At 37.0% G+C, this 20,156-nt stretch overlaps 1 protein-coding gene and 1 non-coding gene across 2 annotated transcripts in view; one reads left to right on the top strand and one right to left on the bottom strand.

Moving 5' to 3' along the window:
- The window catches only part of ARHGAP15 (Rho GTPase activating protein 15), a 759,615-nt gene that overhangs the window by 396,576 nt on the left and 342,883 nt on the right, over positions 1–20,156 (top strand). The window lies entirely within an intron of this gene.
- Positions 4,979–5,085, bottom strand: LOC130027039 (U6 spliceosomal RNA). Its single transcript, XR_008792978.1, has one exon. It is a non-coding gene; the product is annotated as a U6 spliceosomal RNA (small nuclear RNA).

The following is a 20,156-nucleotide window of genomic DNA, read 5'->3' as shown; positions in this document are numbered from 1 at the left end:
AGTGGTTCCAGCATGGCTGTGGCTGGCTCCGGAGGTCCTCAGCTGCTGGGGCTCTGCTCGGGGCGGGGGAGTGGGGGAGAAACTCAACCTTCCCTCCTCCAAGGAGCCCCAGTGAGGACAGTCAGGCGCGGGGGCAGGAGACAAAATATATATATATATTTGTCAGAGATGGTGACCTCCAAAGTTGAAGAGAAGGGAGTCAGGGAGATAGTCAAAAGCCTTATTATATATATACATACATATATATATATATATATATATATATATATACACACACATATTTTGCTCGAGCAGGCCCAGTAACATCTCCATTGGAGACTTTGTTGTTACTGTGTCTGGCATATCGAATAGTTCACGGGGAGCTTGCCAGGCTCTGCCATGTGGGCGAGATACTCTCAGTAGCTATATATATATATATATATATATATATATATATATATATATACTGTGCTATATAATCTGTGCTGAAAATGGGGGGTGGAATTCTTAAAACTCTTTTTAAAGAATAGTAACACATTATTTCTTCTTATATTACCTTGCTACTAAAATTTATTTCTATTTATTTATTTTGGGTCTTCCAAGCAGTGCTCAGGAGACCCAGGGGGTCATCAGTCTGGTGAGTCTATGCCAGGATCCTGGACGATTAATCTTCTCTAGTCCCTGCAGTATGATGCTAAGGGGAACATATGGTGCTAGGGATCTCAGCAGGGTAGGTAAACTGCAAGCAAGGCAGGCACCTTAACCTCTGGACTATCTCTCTGGCCCTTTAGTTTAATATTATAAGATTACTATATTTTTGTGTCCTGCACAATTTTGTATTAGCACTGCTACATCTATTGCAAGCCATGTGTGCTGTGCCAATCAAAAGAATGCATAAATTGGAGCTAAATTGCAAAATTGTCAACAAATGATAAAATACTGATGAAGAGGAAGCATTCTAGATCCTTATTGATAGTTACTATCCTTTCACTAACTTTTGAGCAAGGAAATATTTTTCACCCATTCTAAAATCCTATTTTTTCCCTTTATTTTATTTTATTTTTTTTAAAGTTGTAGATTTACAATTTTTTGTGCTTTGGTTTCAATTATACAACGATCAGATACCCATCCCTCCACCAGTGCCCATTTTCCACCACCATGGATAATATCCCTCCCACCCCCATCCCCCCATCCCCCCTGTCTCTGTGGCAGGGCAATCCCCTGTGTTCTCTCTCTCCTTTTGGGTGTTGTGGTCTGCAAAAGAGGCATTGAGTGGCAAACATGTTCAGTCCATAGTCTACTTTCGACATGCATCTCCCCTCCTGGGAGGATCCTCCAAACATCCTTTATTTGGTGCTCCCTTCTCTATCTGAACTGCCCTTTCCTCTAGGATACCCGGCTGGCCTCTAAGTTATGGAGTAATCTTCCTGGTGCTGATCTCAGCTATTCTTGGGTATTAATCTCATACTTTGTTACTTTATATCCCCCAGATGAATGCAATCTTTCTATGTCTATCCCTCTCTTTCTGACTCATTTCGCTTAGCATGATACTTTCCATATTGTACCACTTGTATGTAAATTTCATGACTTCATCTTTTCTAACAGCTACATAGTACTCCATTGTGTGTGTAGATGTACCAAAGTTTCTTTAACCAGTCATCTGTTCTTGGGCATTCAGGTTTCTTCCAGTTTCTGGCTATTGTAAAGAGTGCTGCAATGAACAAACAAGTGCAGATGTCACTTCGACTATACATTTTTGCCTCTCTGGGATATATTCCCAGGAGTGGTATTGCTGGGTCAAATGGGAGCTCAATTTCTAATTTTTTAAGAATCGTCCATACTGTTTTCCAGAAGGGCTGAACCAGTGGACATTCCCACCAACAGTGAAGGAGTGTCCCTTTCTCGCCACATCCACACCAGCATCGGTTGCTTTTGTTCTTTTGAATGTGGGCCAGTCTCTGAGGTGTGAGATGGTATCTCATTGTGGTTTTGATCTGCATCTCCCTGATGATTAATGATGTAGAGCATTTTCTCATGTGCTTTTTTGCCATTCGGATTTCTTCTTTGAGAAAGTTTCTGTTCATTTCATTGCCCCATTTTTGGATGGGGTTGGATGTTTTCTTCTTGTGGAGTTTAACCAGTATTTTGTATATCCTGGATATCAACCCCTTGTCAGATGTGTATTCGGTGAATATCCTTTCCCATTCTGTAGACTGTCTTTGTATTTTGGTCACTGTTTCTTTGGAGGTGCAGAAGCTTCTTAGTTTAAGATAGTCCCATTTATCTATCTCTGTTTTCACTTGCTCGGCCAGTGGCGTGGCATCTTTGAAGATACCATTAGCTTCAATGTCATGGAGGGTTTTGCCAACTTTATCTTCAATGTACCTTATGGTTTCTGGTCTGATGTTGAGGTCTTTAATCCATTTTGATCTTACTTTTGTACATGGTGTTAGGCAGAGTTCTGAGCCTATTTTTTTGCATGTAGCCGTCCAGTGATGCCAACACAATTTATTAAAGAGGCTTTCCTTACTCCACTTCACATTACTTGCACCTTTATCAAAGATTAGATGAGCATATGATTGAGGGCAGATGTCAGTGTATTCAACCCTGTTCCATTGGTCTGCAGTTCTGCCTTTGTTCCAGTACCATGCTGTTTTAATTATTACTGCTTTGTAGTACAGTTTGAAGTTCGGGAGATTGATTCCTCCCATTTTCTTTTTCCCAAGAATTGCTTTAGCTATTCGTGGGGGCTTATTGTTCCATATAAATTTCAGGAGTGTTTGCTCCATTTCTTTGAAGAATGTCATGGGTATCCTTATAGGGATTGCATTGAATTTATACAATGCTTTCGGTAGTATTGCCATTTTGACAATGTTAAGTCTCCCGACCCATGAGCAGGGGATATCTTTCCATTTCCTCATGTCCTCTTTTATTTCCTGAAGTAGCGTTTTGTAGTTTTCTTTGTACAGGTCCTTTACTTCCTTAGTTAAGCTGATTCCTAGGTACTTGATTTTCTGGGGCACAATTGTGAACGGGATTGTTTTTTTCATGTTGCTTTCTTCTCTCTCACTGTTTGCGTATAGGAAATACATGGACTTTTGGGTATTGATTTTATAACCTGTAACTTTACTATACGAGTCTATTGTTTCTAGGAGTTTTTTGGTGGAAGTTATTGGGTTCTCTAAGTAGAGTATCATATCATCTGCAAATAGTGAGAGCTTGATTTCTTCCTTTCCTACCTGAATGCCCTTAATATCTTTTTCCTGCCTAATCGCTATTGCAAGTACTTCCAGTACTATATTGAACAGCAGTGGAGATAGTGGGCATCCCTGTCTCGTCCCTGATCTTAGAGGGAAGGCTCTCAGTTTTTCCCCATTGAGGATGATGCTTGCTGTAGGCTTGTGGTAGATGGCTTTAATTATGTTGAGGAAGGTCCCCTCTATACCCATTTTGGTTAGGGTTTTCATCATAAAGGGGTGCTGGATCTTATCAAATGCTTTCTCTGCATCTATTGATATGATCATATGCTTTTTATCTTTTCTTTTGTTGATATGGTGGATTATGTTGATTGATTTCCGAATGTTAAACCATCCTTGCATCCCTGGGATGAATCCTACTTGGTCATGGTGTATGATCTTTTTGATGAGTAGTTGGATTCTATTTGCTAGTAGTTTGTTGAGGATCTTTGCATCTGTGTTCATCAGGGACATCGGCCTGTAATTCTCTTTCTTTGTGGTATCTCTGTCTGCTTTTGGTATCAGTGTGATATTTGCTTCGTAGAAACTGTTCGGAAGTGTTTTTGATATTTCAATTTCGTGGAAAAGCTTAAAGAGCATCGGGAGTAAGTCCTCTTTAAAGATTTGGAAGAATTCACTAGTGAATCCATCCGGGCCAGGACTTTTGTGCTTGGGGAGACTTTTTATTACCATTTCAATTTCCTTGATGGTGATAGGTCTGTTCAGGTATTCCAGGTCTTCTTGGGTCAGCCTTGGGAGTCTGTAGGAGTCTAGGAATTTATCCATTTCCTCGAGGTTTTGATGTTCCGTGGCATAAAGCTTCTCAAAGTACTCCCTGAGGATCCTCTGAATTTCTGTGGTTTCTGTTGTAATGACCCCCTTTTCATTTCTGATTCGGTTTATTAGGGTTTTCTCTCTCCCTTTCTTTGTGAGTTTTGCTAGAGGCTTATCGATCTTGTTAATTTTCTCAAAGAACCAGCTTTTGGTTTCATTGATCTTGCGGATTGTTTTTTGGGTTTCCATCTCGTTAATCTCTGCTCTGAGTTTTATTATTTCCTTTCTCCTGTTCGGGTTGTGCTCCTTTTTTTGGTCCTTCTCCAAGCTCTTAAGCTGTGAGGTTAGGTTACTTATGTGTGCTCGCTGCTCCTTCCTGAGGAATGCTTGTAGAGCTATAAACTTTCCTCTTAACACAGCCTTTGCTGTGTCCCATAAGTTTTGGTAACTCGTGTTCTCATTTTCATTCGTTTCTAGGAATCTTTTGATTTCCTCTTTGATTTCCTGTCTAATCCACTCGTTGTTCAATAGTGCACTGTTTAATTTCCAGGTGTTTGATTTAGTTTTCTGTTTTTGTGTGTGATTTACTTCTAATTTCAGCACATTATGGTCTGAGAAGATTGTTGATACAATCTCTACCTTCTTAATTTTATGGAGGCATGTTTTGTGGCTCAGCATGTGATCTATCTTGGAGAATGTTCCATGTACGCTTGAGAAGAATGTGTATTCAGCTTTTTGTGGATGAAGTGTCCTGTATATATCTACTAAGTCCCTTTCTTCCATTGTTTCCCTCAAATGAAGTATGTCCTTGCTAAGCTTGAGTCTGGTTGATCTATCAAGAGGTGACAAAGCAGTGTTGAAGTCTCCCACTAGTATTGTGTTGCTATTGATGTCTTTTTCCAAATCTATGAGTAGTTGTTTTAAGTACTTTGATGGTCTCTCATTAGGTGCATATACATTTATTATTGTAAGTTCTTCCTGTTGTACAGAAAAATATGGAACGCTTCACGAATTTGCGTGTCATCCTTGCGCAGGGGCCATGCTAATCTTCTCTGTATCGTTCCAATTTTAGTATATGTGCTGCCGAAGCGAGCACTCTAAAATCCTATTTTAAGAGTATTCCTCTGGTGTATACTTAACCTGTAGAATGTCTATGAACTGACTCAGGATTTTCAAGGGTCAATTCCAAGTAAGAAAACCAGGAAAACTGTAATGTACAAAAAGTTGATGATTTAGGAATTTTATTTTATGAATAAAAATCCTCTTATTCATAAAAATACAATTTTGTGCAAAAATTATAACTATGTGCCCTTTTCAAAATGTTATCCGGTATTGAATTCAAAATTTGGTCTAAAAGTCAGCTCATTTGTGCACCTCTGAGATAAAAGTATGTAAAGGCCCTCCCGTTGATCATCGATTTGCTCTAGCGGGCCCAGTAACGTCTCCATTGGAGACTTTGTTGATACTGTGTTTGGCATATCGAATACGTCATGGAGAGCTTGCCAGGCTCTGCCGTGCGGGCGAGATACTCTCGGTAGCTTGCCGGGCTCTCCGAGAGGGGCGGAGGAATCGAACTCGGGTCGGCCATGTTGGCTGCTTGCAAGGCAAACGCCCTACCGCTGTGCTATCGCTCCAGCTGTGCTATCGCTCCAGCTATCTTTCCAGATAGATACTTCCTCTGTAAATTTGTATATCTTAGGACATAATATATATTATAATATAGTATATTATATTAATGACTGTATAATGGGCTGGAGCGATAGCACAGCAAGTAGGGCGTTTGCCTTGCATGCAGCCAAAATGGCCGACCCGGGTTCGATTCCTCACCCCTCTCGGAGAGCCCGGCAAGCTACAGAGAGTATCTCGCCCGCACGGCAAAGCCTAGCAAGCTACCTGTGGCATATTTGATATGCCAAACACAGTAACAATTGTCACAGTGGAGACTTTACTGGGCCTGCTCGAGAAAATCAATGAACAACGGTAGGACAGTGACAGTGACTATATAATGTTCTAAAATATAACTATAAATTTGTAGATTTATATTGTAATATTTGCTCGAGTGGGCCCAGTAACGTCTCCATTGGAGACTTTGTTGTTACTGTGTCTGGCATATTGAATACTCTCGGTAGCTTGCCGGGCTCTCCGAGAGGGGCGGAGGAATCGAACTCGGGTCGGCCATGTTGGCTGCGTGCAAGGCAAACGCCCTACCGCTGTGCTATTGCTCCAGCTTAGATATAATTATCTTCAAATGGGCATACACCGAGAAAAACAAACCATAGCTTTTTAATTTTGTCTACTATAATCCATCCAGAAATGCAAATGTCAGAATGCCAAAAATATGCAACAGCACTTGCATCCTATATTTCATTCTTTCAGAATTTTACTAGATTATTGATACACAAAGTGTGCTTCATGAATGAGGAGCAACAGTGTCTTCTGGAAGTTTATTAGGGAATAAAGAATCTCAACCCTACACCAAGCCACTGAAAAGAATCTGCATTTTGATTCATATGGACATTAAGGCTGATTCATATGTATGCTAGCGTAGGACAGAGTATTTCTGAGTAGGATTTTGGACAGTCAAAGAGAGTAGTTTTTGAGACGTTGACAAGTTGACAAGATGTATTTATGTAGAAGAACTCTGTAACTTGCCTTTGTATAAAATAGTCCTGCATATGGTTGCTATTATTTCGCTGGACATGACATGACAATGCACAATTTTGAATGGCAAATATTTATTTAATCTCATCAATCCTTTCCAGCCAATATTTGCTGAGACAGAGACAGAATAAGACATATACTTTGCATAGTTTTTGATCACAGCCTGAAATCTGTATTGCCCTTCTCAAAAAGTCAACAGATCTAGCCAAGCAATAATAACAATAAATGATACCAAAAATAAATCTCCCTTATAAGAACAAAGATCCAGGAAACCAAGCTCCAAATAATCCCCTAGAAGCAATTCACTATTCTCTATATACTGCAATATGCAAATCCACCTGAAATGTTGTTTATCCTTTGTCATTTTCTCCTTCTTCCAGTAACTATTTTATATGTAGTAATTTTGTTGCTTCTTGAAATGCAAGAATTACAGTATTTAATTGTTTAATTGCCCTTTTATTTTATCATGGAGTACTCGCATTTATATCCTATTAACCTTTCACATTAGATATCATAATTCTTTTTATGGGGGCAGGTGTTGGGTTACGCCCCAACAGTTCTCAGGATTTACTCTTGGCTCGGTACTTAGGGATCATTCTGGCACTGCTTCAGAGTACCCTCTGCAATGCCAGGATCAAACCAGGGTCTTTCATGCATGTAAGGCAAGTGCTTACTTGTACGTTCTCTCCAGCTCTCATAATATTGGTGTATTTTGTGTGGTTGCTGTTTGTGGGTTTTTGTTTGTTTGGTTTTGGTTTACAACACCATTAATTATGATTTCTCATGGACATCATTTCAACACCGCACTCAGCACTGTCTTCCTCCCGCAAGGAATCCAGCCCCCTCCTTTTGACTTCCCACCCCCCAATTCGATTGTGTGAATTTGTTCCCCAGTTATGTTGCTTTTGGATCTTTGTTCTTACCTTGCGATGTATCTTTAAGTACCATATATGAGAAAGATCGTTCTGTATCTGCCCCTTTCATTCATGCAGACTTCACTTAGCATATTTTCTAGTTCTATCTCTACTGCTGCAAATTGCATGATTTTGTTCTTTCTTAGAGCTGCATAGTATTTCATTGTGAATACGTACCACAACTTCTTGATGCATTTATCTGTAGTTGGACTTTTGGGTTGTTTCCACATCGTGGGTATTGTACTAAGTGCAGAAATGAAGTGTGTTTATATCCTTTAGAATTAATTTTTTGTGATTAGGGAGGAGGAGGGTAAATGCCAAGATGTCATATTGCTGGAGTTCCAGCCCTATTTTTTTTTGTAAAAATCTTTATATTGTTCTTCATAGTGTGTGTTTGTGTGTGTGTGTATTTCTCCAACCCCCAATTTTAACAGGTGTGACAGGTAAGCTATTTTGCTCACGGGGTAATCTTTACCTGCCAGGCCTGTCAAAACGATCAAGGACCACCATCATTCACTGTAGTCAACTTATTTGGTAGAATTGCAAAGAACAAAAGAAGGTTCACAGTTCGGGCTTAAAAAAAATAAGAAATAGTGCTCTGAAGGTAACAAAAAATGTATAAACTCATTTTATTTGGGGATTCAGGTACACCTGGATGTACTCAGAGAATACTCTGGCTCAGTATTCAGGGTATTTCTAGCTGTACTCAAAGAACTGTGAGGTGCTGGGGATATAATCTGGACCACCTGCATGCAAAGCATGTGCTCAGCCCATTTTCTCTCTTTCATCCCAAGATCTTTTCCCCAATACCACATGGCCCACACTATCTCAATCCCTACCAAATATTCTCTGGTTGCCCACAACACCACTGGCCTGAGCCATCAGGCCTGTATCACTAGCCCAAATATTACTGGGGAGACTAATAAAAAAATTATAAATAAAGGCTATTAAACTGTATAATAACATAAGATTTACTTACTGGGAGAAGCTGATGATGATTTCTGAGAAAACATATCATTTTCTCAGGTCCATTTTTATTTATACTTGGAAATGGAAATGAGCAAATAATACATTTATAAATAAGAATCACTTGCACGTATTTGTCCTTAGATGTCTGATCTTTTAAAACATTGTTTGATGGTCATAAGGTAGATTGGAAGAGTTACCTCAAAATGTTAATATTGCCTGGATTCACTTCACTTATTTAGCTTTTTTACTCCAGAACAACTTATGTAAGAATAATTAATCTTTGTTTTTCCTCCTTAGTCAGTACCTGGATTTGTTATTGAGATTCCATGCCACGTTTTTAAATTGGGCATAACTGATTTCACAGAAGAGTTTGGCTGAGAAACCAAAGAATTTTAGCTTAACTCATTTTTATTGAATAAAATCCAGAATTTCAGTCAAGTAGCATTAGATATTAATCACATGTGACTAGGATCATTAAAATTTCCTTTACCTTCCAGAATAGAAGGCCATTATAGAATCATAACTGAAATCAGTTAATAATCTCTACAATTACATAAAAGCAATCATTTTCATCATTCTTTGACAAGATTTTAACTTTATTTGAAGACGATACTAGATAATTACAATATTTATGTTGTGTATAGATGTGACTTGTCAATTGAAAAAATATTTTCTGACTCAATTTCTTTACAAGTTATTCTATTTAACTTGAATAGTTTTTAATTGCTTAACACAATTTGTAATTATTTTTGCACATGGCAAGTAGAGATCTTATTTCTGAAATATAAATTCCAGTATCACTTCTAAATAACTACAGTCCTAACTTTATAGAAAATTAGAAAAGAATTCAATGTTTTTTTTTCTGCAGTTAAAACAAAGTCAGTTGAAAAGAAAAACTAAAGAAAAAAAGATAAAGTCCTAACTTTATAGAAAATTAGAAAAGAATTCAAAATTTTTCTGTCGTTAAGACAAAGTAAGGAAGTCAGTTGAAAAGAAAAACTAAAAAAAAAAATCCCTCCTTTAAATTATTATCACTTTCTCCTTCCTTCTCTTGTAACCATTTCTCATCTTTGACTTTGAAACCCAACAGTTTAAACTCGGTTCTTATTTCACTGGGCTAATCCCCTTTCATAAATCATGCTCAAGAGCTGAAATAATTTGCACATCATTTAAAGAGTATTTGCTTTGAAATATTCACCTCAAGCCCTTTTGTATACTCTTTCTCTCTAAAGATTTGTAGTATTTGTTTTGTTCTCTGAGGTATAAAAGACCTGGATAAACTTTATTCCTGTTGTTTCAAGATTAGTTAACGAAAATGCATATTAATTCAGTAGGGACAGGAACAAACCTCAGTAAAGATGATCATACACATGCCTCTAGGGAATAGCAAAGTATAAAATGTCAGTCTTCGAATCTCCTTGGACTTTCTCAAAAGAGCATTGAGGGATTTAAATTTCCAGAATATGTCTACAAATGTATTTTCTTTGTTGTGAAGAACAGGAGCTATACTGATTATTTCTCCCCAGAAAATTGATTCTAATTTGTATTTGAATGAAAATTAAGCTATCTACAAAATGGCTCTTTAAACTTATGTGCAGAAAATAAACTGTCACAGAAAAAAACTGCCACCCAAAAATGTAAATTTAGCAAAAACATTTATATACCTTTCATTCCACTTTATTTCACATTTATATAGTCCTAAACTTAAAATCCCAAAGCAAAGTCTAACAGTCAAACATCTATATATTTCTCAAAAAAAAATAAAAGGAACTTATAAAATGAAATATAAACAAAATTCACTCATACTTTCACATGTATAAATTTGGTAATTTTCTGGTAAATTCAGAAAATGCTGATTTCTCCATGTTATGTCTGTTATATATGTTAAGAAGTACTCTGCTCTTTCTTTAAACTGAAAATGACCATAAACTTTTGGCTCTTAAGTGCTTATCCGGAAATGACTAAGTGGATTCAGAGGTAATAAATCACTCATATGGATCCAGCCACCCACAGTCTTGTTCCACTTCTCTTCTTTACAAGTGTAGTAATAGACATTTCCACAGTCCTCAGGGTGCCAAACTTTGCACCATTAGGAAAATCTGCAAGTGGCTTGATTTATCTTCCTCACTCAGTTAGATGAGACCCAACTAAGCAAAAATCAGCAGGAACGAACTTGACTTGTTCAACTTTTTTAATAGGGACATTCAACAATTACAACTTTCTTCCATCACCACTTCAATTTACTTAGGATGTGAAACCCCTCGTGAAAAATATTCAGATGAGATCTCAAATTATAGGTGCATGGCTGGCTGACACTGACTCTGAGTTTTCATTATACACGGAGGATTGTCTGCTGTTTGCAATTAATCCAAACACAATACTCTTGGTACTTTGGGAGGAATGAAGAAGACATTGCCGTTTTATAAGTTGTAAACTCCTAAATTACCCTAAATTAGAGACACTATTAATCGGACACTTAGATATAGCTAGAATCTGCTTATTGTGTAGACTCCTCTTCCCCTGATGGAGAAATCAATTAAATATTTAGGATGTGGAATACCTTCCAGGTTGGATAATGCATTTCATTTAAATTATGGCCCTCCAATCCGAAACATTAAAGGGGATCTTAACGGATGGAAGCACATTACTGTCTCTTGGATTGGGCACATTAACACTTTAAAAATGAATGTGCTTCCCAGGATTTCCTATTTGTTCCACCAGCTGCCTATCGATGTGCCAGATAAACAGTTTAAGAATAACTATGCAAAAAGATGCATGTGAAATGCTCTGTGTGTTGAGGTGCACACTCGTAGGGAAAAGTCCCCAAGTGTGGCCCCTTTAAGAGCTTTGTAATAGTGTCCTCTCTGCAAAAATGAGAGAGTGCATCTCATCCTGGGAAGGGAGAGGAAAAATCCCGAAGAGGAATGCAATTAGAATCCACAGAGAGATTCTATGCATATGTCTCATCTTGTATCATCTCCTCCTATAATTCACTAAATGTATAACTGAGGCACAGAAGGATTGATCAATGTGCTCCGAACAATACAAGTAAAAAGACTCAGTCAGAATTTAAAACCTTGCATTCTGACTCCAAGGTCTAAGCCTACTCCATTGTTCTCTGAGACTTTCTGGGTTCTAAAGAACAGCTGATGGCTTCTACTACTTACTAGCAAGGTAAACTGAGACATACATTTCATCTTAAAGCTTTTGGATTTCTTTGTTTGATTTGGGGGAGTGAATAGTTGGGAACTGGCTGTACTCAGTGCTCTTGGCCCTGTGCTTAGGGATCCCTCTCGGTGGAGTTCAGGATACCATATGTGATGCTGAGGATCAGACCTGGGTCAACAAGATAGTAAGAAAGCACCTTATCCACTAGACTACCTCTCTGGCCCTTCACTTCCATATTATAACCTGGAGACTACCAATAATAATAGTACCTCCTGCAGAGTTGCTTAGAAATTTAAATTAGATTCTGCATGTATGCCAGCATTTGATTCAACATATGTTACTATGACCGTAGTCACAAATCTTCCATTTTCTTATGTGATATTTGGAATATCCCTCTTAATTTGATTAAGATAAATCATATCAGAGATAAATGATTAAAATCTTCAGAGATGGACATGTTTTCAAAATTCTTTTGGATTTATGGGAAGGAGGAAAGCAATATTGAATGATTTATAGAAGACTATAAACTTTCTGAACTGAGTTACGTATCTGTCCTTATTAATTCCATTTATAATGTCTTGATTCACAACTGACATAAACATATCATATTGATTGTCTTAGTGAAAATAAATATATCCAATCATAGAAGAAATGATAAAGAAATTATAAAGACATGATAAAGCCAATTTTTAAAAAAATATATTTTTAGCAATAGACTCTTCCTGCCAAATCTGATAGAACACACACTTCAGTACATTTGTCTTTCTTCAAAAAAGCAGTAACTCAGCTAACTAATAACTATATGACTTGTACAGTCATGTTAGGGGTTAAACTTTGAAAAGATAATGTGGAATTGCAAAATTTAATGAAGTTACCAGAACTTAACTGAAAAGAGATTTCTTATCAACATTGTGATAGTGAATAAACACCAACCCCCCCAAAAAAAAACAAGAACAAATTGATCCTTTCAAAGTTGAGTAAAAAAAAATGCTCCAGAAGTCTTCCTTTGTAATCACTATCATTTAGAGGCCTTGAGGCCTCCTGTTTGGTAGTAATTGATACCTTGATTTCAGTTTCAGATACTAAAGACAAATGCTATTTTTAAGGACTTGTCAAGGCAGGAATTAGTTACAGTTCTTTCTTTCCACCCTGTCTTTCTCTGCTCATTCACTATGGGTCAAGTTCATAATAAATCAAAGAAAAAAAATCATATGAAATCATTTTACTCTTTTAACATGTTAAATGACTATTGGATAAAATCAGAATATGATGTCTAAAATAACCAGAAATGAATTTTACTGAACAACCACTTTTGTTTGTTTGCTTGAACGATGGTGTTAAGGTTCTTATCTACTCCTTATTTTCTTAATAGAAGAAAATTTTTTGAAGAAAATTTTATAATTGCATTATAATATGTTAGTTTTAGGTATAGACCATTTTGTATTACTGTCTATATAAGCTAATTAACATCCTTGTCTTCTCTTAAATTTTGCTGTCTTTCACTAAATACATACATGGAATGATGATAAGTGAATTGAGTAGGCTTAAACAGATAGATAAGTCAATAAAATATGAAAATCAATGAAGAAAGAAATTGCTCAACATAAAGTCCTTTGGTTGTTTTTGATGTACTCATAATAGAGAGATTAATATTTCTCTATCACAACATGTTCATTAGACAAATAAATTAACTATTATCATTACGATCCATATCAGGGATAGAAGGAAACATAGAACGAGCTCTAAAATAAGCAAAGGTGACACCACCTCTGAAAAGCTAGAGCAGATGGAACAGTCACTCAATTTACACATATCACTGGCATCTATTCAGATACCACTTTGGGTAGGATCAGTCTGTAGCCATGAAGTTAAAGCAGTAGAAAATATGTTCAGTTTTATGTTAGCAAATAATATTGATGATCACCTTTGAATAGATTTTCCTCCTCTATGAATATGGTTTATCACTATAAACTTGGTTAATTTAAAGATAAACTTGAACAAAAGAAACATTAAATTGTTTTTATCAAATTGAATGCTGGTATGCATAGTTATATGTGCTTTTGATAAAACTTTTTTGCTTAAATTTATATCATTGAATTTCTCAGAACTTTTGTATTCATATGTCATGAAGTATTTCCAAAGTGGAGTGCTGACCAAAACAATGGACCAAGGTCCAAAGGGAAGAGTTTAATAGATCTAAATGCTGAAAGTTTTCCTTCTATGTCTTTGTTCAGTTCCAACATCTGAAAGACTGAAATTAATTCTTTTTTTAAAATTGTATTGATTCACCATGAGATAAAGTTACAAGCTATCATGTCTGAATTACAATCACACAATGATCAAACACCCATCCCTCCACCAGTGCACATTCCCCACCACCAATATCCACAGTATACCCCCACCTTTCCCATACTCCCACTGACTCCATGGCAGACAATATTCCCCATACTCTCTCTACTTTGGGGCATTATGTTTTGCAGTGCAGATACTGAGAGATTACCATGTTTGGTCCATTATCTACTTTTGGCACACGTCTGCCATCCCGACCAATTTCTTCAACTGTTTAATTCTTAATGAGCCCCCAGAATAAGAATCTGTCACTTTTTAGTAGTAGAAGCTATTTTACATTACTAGTGGATAGGAAGCAAGTGTTGTGCTTAAATCCAGATTCAGAGGATAAACCTGTTTGCCCAGCTACAGTACAATGATAAAGAGTGTTAATTTCAGGTTCAGATTTATGTGTAAGTCCTTGCCCTGCAAAATTATCTGTGTCAGTTTAGTAAATTCAGTGTAGACTTACAGTGAAGGACAAATAGCTTAGCACCTAAAGAAAGGTCTTGGAACAGTGCCCGGAATAGAGGAAACATTCCTGAAATGGTAAATATTCTTGAGTAAAGTATTTGATATAAATACTTACTTGAAATTTTACAAAACATAATGAAAAGCCTACTCGGATTGGAGTTGAGCATCCTCCATCCAGATCCTCCAAATTCCAGTAGGCGGGGGTCACACCCACCACCTGGTCCCCTGGCGCCATGTAATCCCTTCAGCGGCCAAGACTCAGAGACTATAAAATCCAGCTCCCGGACGAGACCAGTGCAGTCTCCTGCCCCTGTGCCTGGCTGTTCCTCGCCAGGGTCCCTTGGAGGGGAGCGGGTTGAGCTTTCCTCCCTGCCCCGACCAGGGCTCCGGCAGCCCAAGACCTCCAGAACCAGCCACCACCATGCCGAGACCACTCTCCGCACACATGAATGAAAAAACTTAAACTAGAGAAAGTCAAATTACCTTTATATTTCAGGAAAAAATTAGATTAAATGAGTCAGTTTTATATTATGTATGGTCTTAAGTATAAAACGTGGGAGATGTGCTTCTCCAAGAACATGATATGTATTTTCTTATTGCTCATCATTCAAAAGACCCAAAAGGGTCTTTAGGTAACTTTAGGCAATTCATAATTAGGTAGAGCAATTTTCTTATACTTGTCATTTCACGTACTGAGTGCAATCCAAGGTAGCATCGACATTTGGGATCTCCAGTGTCATGACCAGAAAAAAATTAAAGTAACAGAAATGTGCAAATTTCTATGCACCACAACCAAGTGTGCAAGCACCAAAACTATATGTGATCTCTATCTATGAAACAAAAACAAAAAGATGGAGAAGAAAAGGAACAGCATACATATATCATATATATATCATATATATATATAATCAGTTTAACTTCACTTACAGAGCAGAAGACACAAACACTTTGGTCTGGGAACACAAAAAATAACTTAAGCAATCTAACTCAGAACACATGTTGCATCTTTAGATTTTGCATGACGTGTTTTGATTTTCTCTTGCCTTTATTAAGTTTTACTTGTTAATATGTATAAATAATTATATTGTTATATGATTTTTGTGCATGTTTTGAAAGATAGAGAGCTCTTTTTACAGATACATATGCATATGTGTATATATATAGCACGTAAAAATAAAATTTAAGGGCCATATTGACAGATGGAAAAGGCACAAATGTCAAGAAAAGTTGATTTAGAAATTAATATATTATAACAGAAATTAAACTCTAGCATTTATTGATTTAACAGATGGTGAGTTAAAAAGTAAAAACAAAATCTTAAATTGTAGTTTGATTTTTTGATTAATGAAATTATTTTGTGAATTTGCTCAGAAGTTAGTTATTTCATAATTATATTTAAGAAAATGACTAACCTTTAGCTCTTAAATCAGTTACTTCATTTATTTAACAGATTCTATTTAGTAATTCACATATGTACAAATATTTTGTATCAGAATATAAAATCTATCTTAGATAAATGTCTGTAAAACTATACTGTTGATATAAAATATTTCCATTGTTTTTATAGTTGACCAATAATGTGTTAACTTCATGTAAGTATAGACATTGAATTTTATTAAATTTCCACATTGATAATTATCAATAGTATTGTAAAGTCAATAAGAAACTTAAAAAAATCCTATATGCAGAAATTATACCAAACTTTTTAGAATCAGAAAATTATGTAAAATAATGTTAATAACTTACTTAACAAAATACTCAAGTCACAGTTTTTAATTGCCTTAAGGAAAAATAACAATGTAGATTTTATTTGATAGTATGCAAACAAATAGAGAAAAATAGATAGTATTGTATTATTTTTGATAGTATTATATTACTTTTGCTACCAGTCCCTATTGGATCCCTGACAGGTACAGTTGTAGACTTACAAATTTTGTGCTTGTGTTTCAATTATACAATGCTCAAATACCCATCCCTCGACCAGTGCACATTTCCCACCACCACAGGTCCCATTATCCCTCCCATCCCCCATACCCCTCAACCCACCCTGCCTCTGTAGCAGGGCATTCCCCTTTGTTCTCTCTCTCCTTTTGGGTGTTGTGGTTTGCAAAAGAGGCATTGAGTGGCAATCATGTTTGGTCTATAGTCTACTTTCAGCATGCTTCTCCCATCCTGGGAGGATCCTCCCAACACCCTTTATTTGGTGCTTTCTTCTCTATCTGAGCTGCCTTTTCCCCTAGTATGTGTGGCTGGACTCAAAGCCATGGAGCAAAATTCCTGGTACTAATCTCGGCCATTCTGGGGTGTTAGTCTCATATTTTCAAGTCTAGAAACTAGATTTGCCATTTTTATGTGTTCATTCGCATCACTTATTTCTATTCCTTGTATTAATGAAACCATTCAATATTTATTTAACTTCCTTATTCATATCATTTACCACAATTACACAAAGTTCCATTAATATTGTCCCAAATGGAACAATTTCTTCTTTCCTAATGGCCAAATAGTATTCCCTTGAGTTTACATACCACAGAAACTTTATAAGTTCATTTGTTGTACTTTTCTTTAGGTTGATTTCATGTTCATGTTTTTGACAATTCTGAGTAGTGGTATTATGAACATAAAGTACAAATTTCTTTTCAAATTAGTGTTTTATGTCCTTTAGAAAAATGCTAGTATCATCAGATCAGACATTTTCTTTTTTCTTTCTTTTTTTCTAAGGGCTGGAGCGATAGCACAGCTGGTAGGGCATTCGCCTTACACGCGGCCAACATGGCCGACCCGAGTTCGATTCCTCCGCCCCTCTTAGAGAGCCCAGCAAGCTACCGAGAGTATTCGATATGCTAGACACAGTAACAACAAAGTCTCCAATGGAGACGTTACTGGGCCCGCTCGAGCAAATCAACGATCAACGGGAGGGCCTTTACCTTTACCTTTTACCTTTTTCTAAGGGATCTCAATATTATTTTTCATAGAGTCTGCATCATTTTACATCTTCCCGCTCAGTTTAATGATGCATCTGTTTTTTGGTGGTGATGGTGGTGGGGTTGACATGGGGGAGCATCACACTCAGTTGGTCTCAGGACTTGGTCCTAGCTCTGTGCTTTGGAATCATATCTGGTTGACCTCTTGCACCTTCTGCTATGCAGGGATTGAACCTGGTGGGCCACAAGCAAGGCAAGATGCCCTACAATCTGTACAATCTTTCATAACCTCTTTTTTGTGATTTTTTTGTTTATTTATTAATTTATTTTTGCTCATATATCTTGTGGGCTGGAGCGATAGCACAGCGGTAGGGCGTTTGCCTTGCACGCAGCCAACATGGCCAACCTGAGTTCGATTCCTCCGCCCCTCTCGGAGAGCCCGGCAAGCTACCGAGAGTATCTCGCCCTCACAGCAGAGCCTGGCAAGCTCCCCGTGACGTATTCGATATGCCAAACAGAGTAACAACAAAGTCTCCAATGGAGATGTTACTGGGTCTGCTCGAGCAATTTGCTCGATGAACAATGGGAGGACAGTGACAGTGACAGATACATCTTGTGATGTAAGGGATTCCCTTGCCTTTTTAAAACAGTTTAGTATTCATTGTAGTTCTGATTTAGAGGCAATGGATGGATGTTTTCAGCTGTTTATCTGAAAATTTTTTTAGCAGTCTTTCAAATCTGTGTTCAAATCTTTTTTTTTGGGGGGGGGGTGGATGGAGTGGTGGTTTTTGAGTCAGTAGTTCTCAGGGACTGTTCCTGGCTTGTTGTTTGGGAATGAAGGGTTACAACTGGTGGTGATTCAGGGCCAGTGTGGCACCAGGAATTGAATCTGGACCTCCCGCTTGTCCAGAGGGACTTTGAGCTATTTATCGAGGTCCTTGAATAAATCGTCTATTTCTTAAGGAACTTAAAAAGGGAGCAATAGCAGAACCAAAAGTCAACACATTGTAGCACTGCACTGTCCTCCTGTTGTTCATTGATTTCCTTGAGGGGCCCAGTAACATTGTGAGACTTGTTGTTACTGTGTTTGGCATATAGAATACATCACTGGTAGCTTGCCAGGCTTTGCCAGGCGGGCCAGATACTCTCAGTAGCTTGTTGGGCTCTGCGAGAGGGGTGGTGGAATCGAACCCAGGTCGGCCGTGTGCAAGGCAAATGCCCTACCCGCTGTACTATTGCTTCATCCCACTAAAAAGACAAAAGAATAAAATAAAAATAACTAAATTACCATTTTAAAATAATACAAAGTGCAGTATACGAAATTTTTGTATACTAAAATTTTAAATGTGAAAAAATATAGAAATCTAATTCCAAAACAATATTTATATGAGAATGTATTTTGCTCAGTAGGAAAATAAAATAAATTATTTTGTAAAAGTAAAAAAAAACTTTAAAATTGTTTTAGCTTGATTTATGATTTAGTAAAGTAAATATTTGATTTGTATGTCTACTTTATTTACCTATACACCAAGAGTCACATAAAAATTTCTCTGGCAGAAAGAAACCATAAGTGGAAAATTTAAGAAACCTTGAGCTAGATGTTCTGCAGTCTCCAAGTACTAGTTCTCTGAAAAGACTCTAAAGAGCTCCATCTATCATAGCTTCAATTATTGGAGAGGCATAGTTCTCTATACAAATGAAACAGATTTTTTTAAGTTGCTAATAGTGTTAGCTAAATAGAAAGCAGCTATGAATACCATTTATGTACCTTGATAGAAGCATCAATTAATACATGAAAACTTCAATGTCATAGAAAATTCAGAGTTACAGTGATAAACATAAAGTAAGATGGTTTGAGTATTCATAAAAGAAGATGCAGGTTGTAAAGTTGCTTCAGTGCCTAATTCAAGTCGAAAGGTCCAGGCACCTGTATATGATTCTAGAAAGCCAAATTAAACCAATGGTTATAGGAATATAAAAATGTTTTCCTTGCTTATTTATCCAGCCTGTCCTATAAACACCTTGAATCATAGAAATGAAGTAAGTCAAATGTATTTCATTTAGGATAAAAATCATTGAAAAATAAAAATTAAATAAGAAAGACATTATGTTTTTCATAGGTATTATCTAATACACCTTTTGCATCATAAAGGCCCTCCCGTTGTTCGTCAATTTGCTCGAGCGGGCCCAGTAACGTCTCCATTGGAGACTTTGTTTTTACTGTGTTTGGCATATCGAATACGTCACGGGTAGCTTGCCAGGCTCTCCGAGAGGGGCAGAGGAATCGAACTCGGGTCGGCCATGTTGGCTGCGTGTAAGGCAAATGCCCTACCGCTGTGCTACCGCTCCAGCCCATCATAATTGTGTGGGTATAAAGCATATGCTTGTGTGAAAGGAGGTGTGTGCATAAATATCATATCACTGCTGTACATATAAGCCTTCTGCAAAGCAATTTGGGAATGAGAAGTGAGTCTTAAAATCATAGTACTCAAAACTTGAATCTAGAAATCTGCCCAAAGAAAATATCAACCTAAAAGTTTGAAAGCTTTTGATAGCAAAAGTGTGGATACTATTTATATAAGTGCCAATAATAAACATTAGTCAATTAACTCATATTATACTGGTATATTATGGAGCCATAAAAAGTTAAGTATTTAAGGAACAATAACAGAACAAATGTGCATGACCTAATGGGAAGAGGGATGAGGGGATGGACAATAAAACTTTTA

The sequence above is a fragment of the Sorex fumeus genome, unplaced genomic scaffold (assembly GCF_029834395.1).
Source record: "Sorex fumeus unplaced genomic scaffold, SorFum_2.1 ptg000035l, whole genome shotgun sequence".
NCBI classification, from domain to species: Eukaryota; Metazoa; Chordata; class Mammalia; order Eulipotyphla; family Soricidae; genus Sorex; species Sorex fumeus.
Note: the sequence above shows the minus strand (reverse complement) of the source record. Positions and strands in the feature narration are given on the sequence as shown.